At 39.8% G+C, this 10960-nt stretch overlaps 2 long non-coding RNA genes across 2 annotated transcripts; one reads left to right on the forward strand and one right to left on the reverse strand.

Moving 5' to 3' along the window:
- Positions 1-1446: 1446 nt before the first annotated feature.
- Positions 1447-1985, forward strand: LOC136750338 (uncharacterized). The gene is made up of 2 exons (XR_010816859.1): positions 1447-1725; positions 1945-1985. It is a non-coding gene; the product is annotated as an uncharacterized LOC136750338 (long non-coding RNA).
- A 1742-nt stretch (positions 1986-3727) lies between these two features.
- On the reverse strand, positions 3728-4571 carry LOC136750603 (uncharacterized). The gene is made up of 3 exons (XR_010816909.1): positions 4487-4571; positions 4282-4374; positions 3728-4202 (listed from the first exon to the last, which is right to left on the reverse strand). It is a non-coding gene; the product is annotated as an uncharacterized LOC136750603 (long non-coding RNA).
- Positions 4572-10960: the final 6389 nt, after the last annotated feature.

The following is a 10960-nucleotide window of genomic DNA, read 5'->3' on the forward strand; positions in this document are numbered from 1 at the left end:
ACTACAGGCTACGCGCCCTTTTTCCTCATGTTTGGGCGTGTCCCTAGACTGCCAGTTGACGTCATGTTCAAGCAGGGGTTGAATGACCCTGGAGTCGTTGACTATGACTCGTATGGCAAGTCTCTGCTTTCCTCCCTGCAAAGTGCTATGGAGATCGCCCAGAAACACTCATCAGCCGAGCAGCAACACCAGGCCCAGCAATACAACAGACGTGTCAAGGGTACTTCCCTGTCTGTAGGTGATCGTGTTCTGGTGGCAAATAAGACAGAACGTGGGAAGAGAAAGTTGGCCGACAAGTGGGAGGATGGGGTATACACAGTTGTGGGTGCGAATCCCAGCATCCATGTCTACAAAATACAAGATACAAATGGACACACAAGAGTTGTGCATAGGAATCTGTTACTTGAGGTCAACTTCCTGCCACTCCCTGGGATGTGTCAAGATGAATCTGAACATGCTGGTGACGTGTCATTGGAAAGTGAGGAGTCTGATCAGGAAGATTGCGACTCTGGTGATGAAACAGCTATTATGGTCGGAGTGATGCCTCAGGAAGACACTGCACAGGATTTGTCATGCTCTGGGGATGAGACGGAGCCTGCAGTCTTGTCGCCTGGAGACTGTCCCGAGTCTAAGTTGTCTGATTCACAAGAACTAGTCCCACCCGGTCTAGTTCCTAGTCCTGCTAGGGTCATTGTTGACAGTCCATCCACTGCACCTGCACCACATGTTGACACCTCAGTTCGCACTGACTCACACTCACACAGTGGATCGAATAGCCACATTAGGACACGTGCAGGGAGACTGGTGAAGTCAGTTAACAGATTGATAGAATCAATGATTCAGAAACCATTCCAAAAGGGTCCAAATATTTTACTTAGTGACTATTGAGCTTTAACATATGTTTAAAATGTGTATGCGCTGAGATTTTTGGTTTAGTGCAAAATTTGAGTGATATTATGTGTACAAATGTCTACAGGATAATATTTTCTGAGGTCAAGTGTTGTGTGGCGTACTAGGCGTCACATTAATCTAGGGGAATTTAGAGACCTGATCAACCTCTTTCTTTCCTGAACCTTGTATTTGAGGTAACTTTTAAGTTAACTGTGGACTAGGTCTACCTTTTCACTTGTGCCAGTTTGTGTCAGTAGTAGACATTTCCTCCTGTAAGACATTCCTCAATCAGGATGTTGGTGAATTTTAGGAGGGGTGAATGTAACCAGGTTGAAATTATTATTTTTTTGTTGTTGAAACTTCACCAAATCCTGATAAATATTGAATAATATGTGTTTTATTAAGTTCATAACATGTTTTGTACGGTTTAGAGTATATTCAAACTGAAGTGTTAATACCTGTACTGTTGCTTTAAGAGGTCTCAGTATTACGACGTCAACTCTGCGCCTCTCTCAGTTCGCGCTTTGCTCACTGAGAGGAGGTAATGATTTTTCCACTGGTTATCATTAAGAGTTTATTTCGTTTTGTAGATAATATAATATAACCATATGCAGTTATAAAGTGAATGCTAGTCTTAAGAGTGTAAACATGCAGCCGTGTTGTCAAAATGTAAGCCCTGTAAATACACTTTTACAAGTTATACGGGAGACACATGTTTTTCAGTGCTACGGGGTTACCTGTGTGTTTATTTGCTAATAGGAGACTGACGAACTACGTGTGTGGAAGAGACTGCATGTTAAAGAACATTTTTCTGTTTTTTACTGATTTGTACAGGTATGTTTATTCAGTTAGTTCATTATTTACACAAATATTTTACTGGTTGTGTTTAACATTCTGAAAACCATATGTAATCAAATGTATTGGAAATGTATTTTATTTCATTTTATTTTTAAAGTCATCTAAATCACTCTTGTGTTAACGTAGGAACTATGTTAACTTAGATTGCCTATGTAAGTGTAAATTAGGAGTTCGCGCTTTGCTCACTGAGAGGAGATACCACCGCCATACGGCTTGCATTAAAGGAGCAACCAGTAGCTGTTTGTAGTCCGGGTCCTTCCTTCCGTCAGCACAGTCACAATCACAGAACACAACGCAGATCACGTAGACGTCAACGGATGTGCATTTAGCCAGATATACGGCAGACCACGCACACCCGTTACATGAACAGAAGGAAAATCTAAATCAAATCCATATCAAAACCACCCTTAGCATCAATTCTTCTAGTTACACTTGCACAAAGTCAGGGATATATTGTCAGGTGTATGATTCAACAATTATACCAAACAGGTGGTAATGATCATCTATTCAATATGTAGGTTGAAACACAACATAAACTGAAACAGAAACAGCTGTGTAGGAGGAATAAAACTGGGTGAGGAACAGCCAAACTCAGCTAACAAGGTGAGGTTGCTGAAGACAGTTTACTGTCAAAAGTCATACACCATGGCAAGACTGAGCAGCAACAAGACACAAGGTAGTTCTACTGCATCAGCAAGGTCACTCCCAGGCAGAAATTTCAAGGCAGACAGGGTTTCCAGATGTGCTGTCTAAGCTCTTTCAGAGAAGCACAAAGAAACGGGGAACGTTGAGGACCGTAGACAGTGGTCGGCCAAGGACACTTACTGCAGCAGATGAAAGACACATCATGCTTACTTCCCTATGCAATCGGAAGATGTCCAGCACTGCCATCAGCTCAGAATCGGCAGAAAACAGTGGGACCCTGGTACACCCATCTACTGTCCGGAGAAGTCTGGTCAGAAGTGGCCTTCATGGAAGACTTGCGGACAAAAAGCCATACCTCCGACGTGGCAACAAGGCCAAGGGATTCAAATATCAAAAACACAGGAACTGGGGTGCAGAAAAATGGCAGCAGGTGCTCTGGACTGATGAGTCAAAATTTGAAATATTTGGCTGTAGCAGAAGGCAGTTTGTTCGCTGAAGGGCTGGAGAGCGGTACATGAATGATTGTCTGCAGGCAACAGTGAAGCATGGTGGAGATTCTTTGCAAGTTTGGGGCTGCATTTCTGCAAATGGAGTTGGGGATTTGGTCAGAATGAATGGTTTCCTCAATGCTGAGAAGTACAGACAGATACTTATCCATCATGCAATACCATCAGGGAGGCATCTGATTGGCCCCAAATTTATTTTGCAGCATGACAACGACCCCAAACATACAGCGACAGTCATTTAGAACTATTTTCAGCGTAAAGAAGAACAAGGAGTCCTGGAAGTGATGGTATGGCCCCCACAGAGCCCTGATCTCAACATCATTGAGTCTGTCTGGGATTACATGAAGAGAGAGAATCAACTGAGTCTAAATCAACAGAAGAACTGTGGTTAATTCTCCAAGATGTTTGGGCCAACCTACCTGCTGAGTTCCTTCAAAAACTGTGTGCAAGTGTACCTAGAAGAATTGATGCTGTTTTGAAGGCAAAGGGTGGTCACACCAATTATGGATTTGATGGGATTTTTTTTTCTGTTCACCCACTTTCATTTAGTTAATTGATGAATATTAACATTAACATTTTTTTAATTATTTAATTATTAACATGTCTTTTTTTGAAAGCATTCTTATTTTACAGCAGGTGTTTGTAGGTGAACTGGAGATGACTGTTCCAATGGGGGCTCTAGATACACATGCTACATATAAATATATACTATAGATAGATAGATATATTCACATACACAATTGGTAAATAGGTATAGTTTAAGGAATGTTATGTATTACATAAAATGAATAATCTATAACATTGTTAGGTGATAAATACATGTATACATTTTTCCCAGAGAGGGTGTATGGTAGTCATGTCTTGACAATGCAGCTTCTAGATTTGAAAGTGCTGATTTTGTCAGTTCTTGAATAACACTTCCTAAAGGAACCATGGCATGTAGCCCGACATGCTGCTGCTTTTACCACAGAGCGAAGTGCATTTCAAAAGGAGAGCAGAGAAAATTGCAGTCATTTTTCCCCACAACATGTTGTTTAGAAGCCATTTACTTATTCTGCTTAAATATATGACAACGGCAACATGAAAAACTGAATTATTTCACCATTGTTGTGAGGCGGAACTGACATTTTTAGGTCAGATGAGAAACAAGCAACTACAAGGCTCAACGGTCCTAATGCTCATAATTTATGAACAAGAAAACAAACAGTTTTTTTTAAAGCACTAGTTGTACACTTTTCTTTTGGTGGTTGGTGATGACAGCAGTGTGGTTTCCATGGCAACAGTGACAGACCTTGTCATATGCTACAAAGAGAAAGAGAGAGACACAATTTTTAAGGCCAAGTTTATTCCTAAATTTCATGTATAGTATAGGTAATTTCACCTCTTAGTACTGAAATTCAGAGCCTTTCGTCAGAACCGGTGTCTGTTTGGCAGCCTGTGGCGGGGTAGCCACTAATGGAGGCTTGGAGACAGACTAAGGGTAAACAAAAAAACAGACTTTTATTAAATAAACAAAATAAACCGGCAAGAGGGCCAACAAAAACGGTCCACAAAACAGGTAACCAAAAAGACACCAAAATACCCACAGGCTAGTCAAAGGACTTCACTGTGTAAAAAGAACACTAAACAAAACCACACGTTGACACAAAACAGGACAGGTTTCCTCCTACACCCAACTCTCCAACCCCCTTAATGGGAGGCTGAGGCCTCCTTATATAGCAGATGGCTGGGGCTGATTGACCTTAATTGATCAATCACCCCAGCCACCTGCAGTCCATGAGCATGCAGGGAGGGACAATTAACCCCCTCCCTGCCGCACAGCTTTACCACACATTCTGATTACTTATTATTATTATTAGTAGTAGTAATAGTAGTAGTAGTATAAGTATTTAATTTCTTTCCACATGATAAAAAAAAAAAACGAGAAAGCAACCCTCGGTTACCTAAGAAAGAGGATACTACCAAAAGGGGGTGGGGCTTATGTTGTTGCCATGGGATCTGTTATTATTATTATTATTATTATTATTATTATTTATTTATTTATTTATTTATTTATTTATTTATTTATTTATTAGCAGACACCCTTATCCAGGGTGACTAACAAAACATAAGAGCATTATACAAGAGCAATACTCTACAATTGCAGAAACAGTATAGAATTACAAGTTAAAAAATACAGAAGTGCATAAGAAAATATACAGTTAATACAAGTCCTACATCCTAGAGCTAATAATTGCAGACAAGATGTAAAGTCCTAGTTAATAGCTCAGGGGCAGGGGACATAGGGGAAATCATTATAAACAACACGAGTACTAGCAATGTAAAAGCAAGTATACAGTGACTCTTTTTAACTGGAACATGTGACCTCCCTGCTGGAAGCGTCTACTTTCTCAGATAACCGGGGTTGCGTTCACACATTATCATAATTAAGATAATAATGAAAAAACGGGGAATCAACAGGGACACTTACCATAACAGACCAGGAGCAAGGGCTAATGTACCAAAATACAACACAAGGGAGAGGGCAAGAGGGCCTACACCCCACCTATCAGACTCCCAGGAACCAGACACAACTTCTGCTCTACTAGACTCAACTCAAACCTCAAACCGGAAGCCGGTCAGGGAGCATGCTCCCAGTTTGAGAGGCAGAGAAAAACAGAACTACCCTTTATCCCAAAATATCAACAGTAGCAGGGCACACTCATGCTCTACTGGAATGGATTGTATTCCAAATAAAAATTAATGAGAAGAATGGTGCAGGAACAAATATGGACCAGCAAACCCATAATAAGGCCGGGAGCAGATACAGGGCCAACCCAGTGCCGGGGCCAGGACCAAGGGTCAGACTCAACTGACAGGGAAACCGCAATGTGTGAGGGAAGCAGTGTGCAACAGTGACAGTGCGTGTAGGCCCTACTGTTAGTGCATGCTCAGTTTACCAGTGCAATGCTTTGCTTGGCAGTAATAAAGAACAGATTAAATTCCAGTCGTTTTTCTCAGTGCTCCATTTCTTTCTCTGTAACCCATGGGCTTGGATCGGCACAATATTTCAGCCAGGTAATGAGATTAGTCTCGTCAGCTCCTTCGTTTTTCCAAACACTGACCTTTATGACTCTAGCTGCCTGGCAAGTTCCGTAAAAATTACATTCAAATGAACCTTTGAAAACAGAAAAGGATTCACTTAATAGTCCTATTCTAAAGGCCAGCGAAAGAGCATGTTTGCATATTACTGATGGGAGCCATCACAATATTTTAGAGTTAAGAAAAAAAGTAAGCGAGAGCAAGGGAGATAATCGCATAGGAATGGATGACTTTTACTGCATGCACCACTGTAGTTCCTAAATCTGCATGTCAACTTAAGGCCATAATTCAGTAAACTCCTTTTTAGAGATTCATTTCCCATTTGGGATTAGGTCAAAACCCATTTGAAGTACTTTAGACACACAAAAGCAGACTCTATATATACATCCACACATATAATAGAACAAAATGTTGGTTTGACTCTCTTGTCAGGAGGTGTAACTGCCAGGCAGGTGGAGGGATAACTAGTGTTTTGTGCCTCTTGATGTTTAACACTCCACTGATGGAGTTTTAGTTATCCCAGTACAATCTACAGTCTTGCATATTTATTTATTTATTTTTGCATCTTCATGCAGTTACTAGAAACATCTGAAAGTGAATCAGTCACTATAAATATCGGATTTAAAAGGAGCTGTTATATATGCTCCCAAATCGGATCTGAATTGAAAAAGTCACCCTTTAATCCTCTTAATTTATTCTCTTGACGCTGTCTGTTAATTAAGACTTGAACTCTCATTTTCACATTTATTAATTTGAGGGGGGGGGGAAATCTGATGAAAGGAAGTTAATTGTAATTTAAGATGCCATCTTATTAAATCTGCTGCTCCCCACCCCTTCTGTTTGTCCTTGTGCTATGCATCTCTGCTCCATTCCTCAGTCACTCCCCGCAGTCTGTATTGAATGGAGACTCGAGGATTTAAAACTTTGGAGGGGCTGCAATGCACTCTCCAAATTCTTTAAAACCCTTTGATAGCACTGCAAAGAGAGCAGGATCCAAGAGTCACAGCTGGAGATGAAGTGGCAGTAGTCTGCAGAAACACTGCTTTATAGATACAGTTAGTGAGTGTACAGATTCTGATTCACGAAGATCTTTTAAGAAGTGAGAATTGAAATTCTAGGACTGAAGAATAACCTGGATTGGGTGTGTAATTTTTGGTGGCTTTGTAGCATTGGTTAAACTTCTGCAGTTTAATTCCAAAGTGAAATATGTCCCCTCCTGACGACTGATAAACATTGTTTGTATCCCATTCATTTTTCATGTATCGTTTTTTGACATTGCTAAACAGCAGCTTTACAACACAAGAGAGATCCATCAGTTTTTGCGTTTTTGTTTTTTAACATCCAGCCGTGGGGGATGGGCACATGGAATACTTCTGAGAAACTATTCTGGCAGAAAGTTGTTGTTTTTCTGTTGAAACCGTTAGGGGAAGTAATGGGGAATCTTGATTTGGAGGGGGGAAAAAGTGCTTTGAAGAAGTTTTGGATTCAGCAGCAAGAAAGTTTACAGAAAGGAAATAAGGATATACTTAGTCACAATGTCTTACACTTTGTAATGGGAAACAATCCAGAGAAAGGGACTTAAGAGGAGATATCCCTGAAGATGCCCCTTACAGTTTACATGAGGTGATATTCACCTAAAATTTGTGGCAGAGATTGCCACTTTACTCCTTGTATCAATACACCTCATGCTTGTGATACAATAATAGCAATTATATTGTAGCATGCTGGGAAGAAGGTAATCAGAAACACAAAGTACATGTTTAGTTGAATATATCTGCATGTGACATCAGGGTTGCAAACTATCAGGGATGTATTTAATTATTCGCTTTTTTGAAATTAGGAGTATTTTACAACAACTCGGTATATGTGTTTTTTTCTGTAAAAAATATGTAAATTGACACCAGACTAGAATGAAAAGGAAAAGCCAAAGCACTTGCTATCTTAGACATTTAGTATAATTCAGTGATTAAATTACAGGTTCTTATCAGATGCCTATTGAGACTGCCTGGAGAGGATACTTTCTGCTACACTTCTCTCTGGCATAACATCACTCATCCTGAGGAGCATTTACTTCAGCTCTTGTCTTGTCTTGAGAGTTGCACCAGATGAGTGGAAAGTCAGAGTTTGAGGAACTGGAAGTAATTGTAAAGGACCCACCTGTGCTGATTTACTTATATATTGTATAACCACTTAAAAAATAATAATAATATATATATGATTAAACAGCACATTGTGTTCATAAAGGATGACCTTAAGGATGTCATAATGCTTATAAGTCTTTATCATGTATTTATTCTTGCACTTCCAATCCAATTTAAGGAAACAAAAAAATATATACATTCATGTCAGCATAGTTAATGGGAGTTGAAGGTTGTTCCTTAGAAGAAAAAAAATGTTTGGCTGTTTTTCTGTTTTTTGAAAAAAAAAAAAAAAACAATAGCAAGCACTACTTTTGAATTAAACTACTTTGTTAATTTCCGCTGCATTTCCTCTCAAATTTCAAGGGAGTTCGAAGTGTTTGAAGTCAAGCTTCTATTCTATTTTGCATCTTGAAGTTCCATTAGTTGCCTGTATTCTCCAGGGGCCGTGAAAGCAGAGAGCTGAGAGCCAGCATGGGGACCTGTGCTACGTAGTGGGAACACAAGTAAACACAATAAACTGGCAGCTATTATAACGCTTTTAAGTATTTTCAATTAGCATACTGCAGATGGCTAAATTAGAATATGGCCAAACTATTTATTCACTCCAGTGATCTTCATATGTGGTCTTTATTTCTAATTATACTCAAATCTTTAATAGAATCTAGCTAAATGATCTTGTACGTAGTAGTTTAATGATGTGTGTGTGTGTGTGTGTGTGTGTGTGTGTGTGTGTGTGTGCGTGCGTGTGCACGTGTGTGCGTGTTTGAATGTGTGTTTGCATGTATCTGTTAAATTATTAATGTTTGTTGTTCTTGCTAATGATATACAGACTAATTATATTTTACCAGCAATACCCTGTCAATCATATCTTTGAGTGCAGCCCCCATGAGAGGTTATCCAGGAGGTCACCACCTCAAAACCAAAGAGAAGTATATCTCGTTTCACTTTAGAGTTTGCCGGCAAATCAGGTGCATCATGTGTGCTGTGCACCTTCTGTAATCCCAGACTTCCCCACCTTGATTTCTCTCACTTAGCTGTAATCTCTCAGATCCATCAGTGACTCATTTCAGAAAGAACAGAGGAGCTGCTGTACTTGGTGAATCGCACATGTGGGACAAAACAATACAATTGGAAAGCAACTAAATTATATGTGTCTGCATATTCTGCAAATAGATTGTTAGGGTGGCTTTCTATCAAACAGAATCTATTTCGGTCCTAAAAAAGAGAAGAAAAATCCATCTCCCATTTCAATTTTGAGCTTTGATCAAAAATAATATTAACGTGTACCTAATTTACCTTAAGGTCAGGAAAAGTGGGAGGCTGTCAGCTGAGTAAAGTAGCAGACACAAAGTGATGGGGGTTGATCCACCATTAGTCTTACCCCCACAGTGACAGGGCTGCAGGTGTCTGGTTCTCTTCTACATTTGCAGATGCACTCATGGCTGCAATCAAGTCTATTTTGAGTCTAATTGATGCTTGCAAACTCAGAAAGCACAGACAAATGCACAAGAGGACAAAAATAGATTATCCCTGCCACCACCACCTTCCCCCCAATCATTTGAAGTAAAATTTATATATTTTTTCTTTCTGCTGGTGTATTTTAATAAACACATAAACACAGCATAGCAGTACAGTTTCCAGTTCAATAAAACTGCCATAAACACCCCCCCGCTATGTATCGTTTAAATACTGTTTCTTTTACTGAGTCATGTGGAAATATTTGACCACTGAAGTCTCCAGTGTCTCCATCAATGCTTTGCTAATAGAGCCAAATGAATAATGCAAACCTGGGAGGTTGCCTCATGATATTTCTCCATAAATAGAAATGCATGTTTTCCAGGAACCTGCCTGCCTAGGTTTTCCTTTTAATTAAGTGTAACATCGAAACGCCAAGGAGGTTTAGCAAGCGGGCTCCCTCATGAAAAATTCCAATTATATTTCAGTGCGAGTGGAAAAACATCAGCCGATTTGTGTTAGAAAAGGAGAGACCAAAACAGAACTGGTACCTTTTCCGTTCAAGTGAACTACGTATATAAGTGGAAAAATAAACCAAACTATTTGACAAGAAACTATGAAAATCGTGTGTGTGTTTGTTTTAATCACTTAACAAGACTGGACTCAAAACTTCCTGGCACCAAAATGCAATGATTTGGTGGTGGACATTTTTGCGCAATGTTAATGTCTCCATAATGGCTCCTGGTCTGTGCTGACTGACCACTGCATTAGTATCTGAGAGTTGGCGGGCTTGTGCAGGACTCTCTCTTCTGCTTTCCTTTATCGATTGACTGGCTCGAATATCTGCACACTAGCAGTTCGCAGGTCTTATCCAAACCTGCAGGAGGCTGATTATTTTATCAGCTGCACCTGGCTGATGCCTTGATACTGGTCAAACTGCTGTAGTTATTGTTCAGTCCGACACATTACTTTATCCTTAATCTTAATTACTTTATTCTTAATCCGCAAGCCACACAGGGCTGCCAAATAATCCTCTCAGGAGCTTCCCACTGGTACTTTCTGTTAGACACAAATGCATTTCAGGTAATCTCTGATGATGGGCAATGTCACTGGAATCGGATACTATTTGTACTATGTTTAAATGTGTCAGTTTCATGTATTAATATAATAATAATATAATTAAATATGTGGAAACCCTCAATAATCACTGCACAAAATTGGTTGTGGAGTGGTCCTTAGCAAATGCAACCTCTTGGACAGGACACACTTTGCATTGTGCAGGACAGCTGTGTGCATTTTCAATATGTCGGATATTACATTGGCTTCATTTGAAGAGCAATTTAACACACGTTTTCCTTGAGTCTCTGTGTTTGCCTACAGCAT

Source organism: Amia ocellicauda, chromosome 5, assembly GCF_036373705.1.
Source record: "Amia ocellicauda isolate fAmiCal2 chromosome 5, fAmiCal2.hap1, whole genome shotgun sequence".
NCBI lineage: Eukaryota > Metazoa > Chordata > Actinopteri > Amiiformes > Amiidae > Amia > Amia ocellicauda.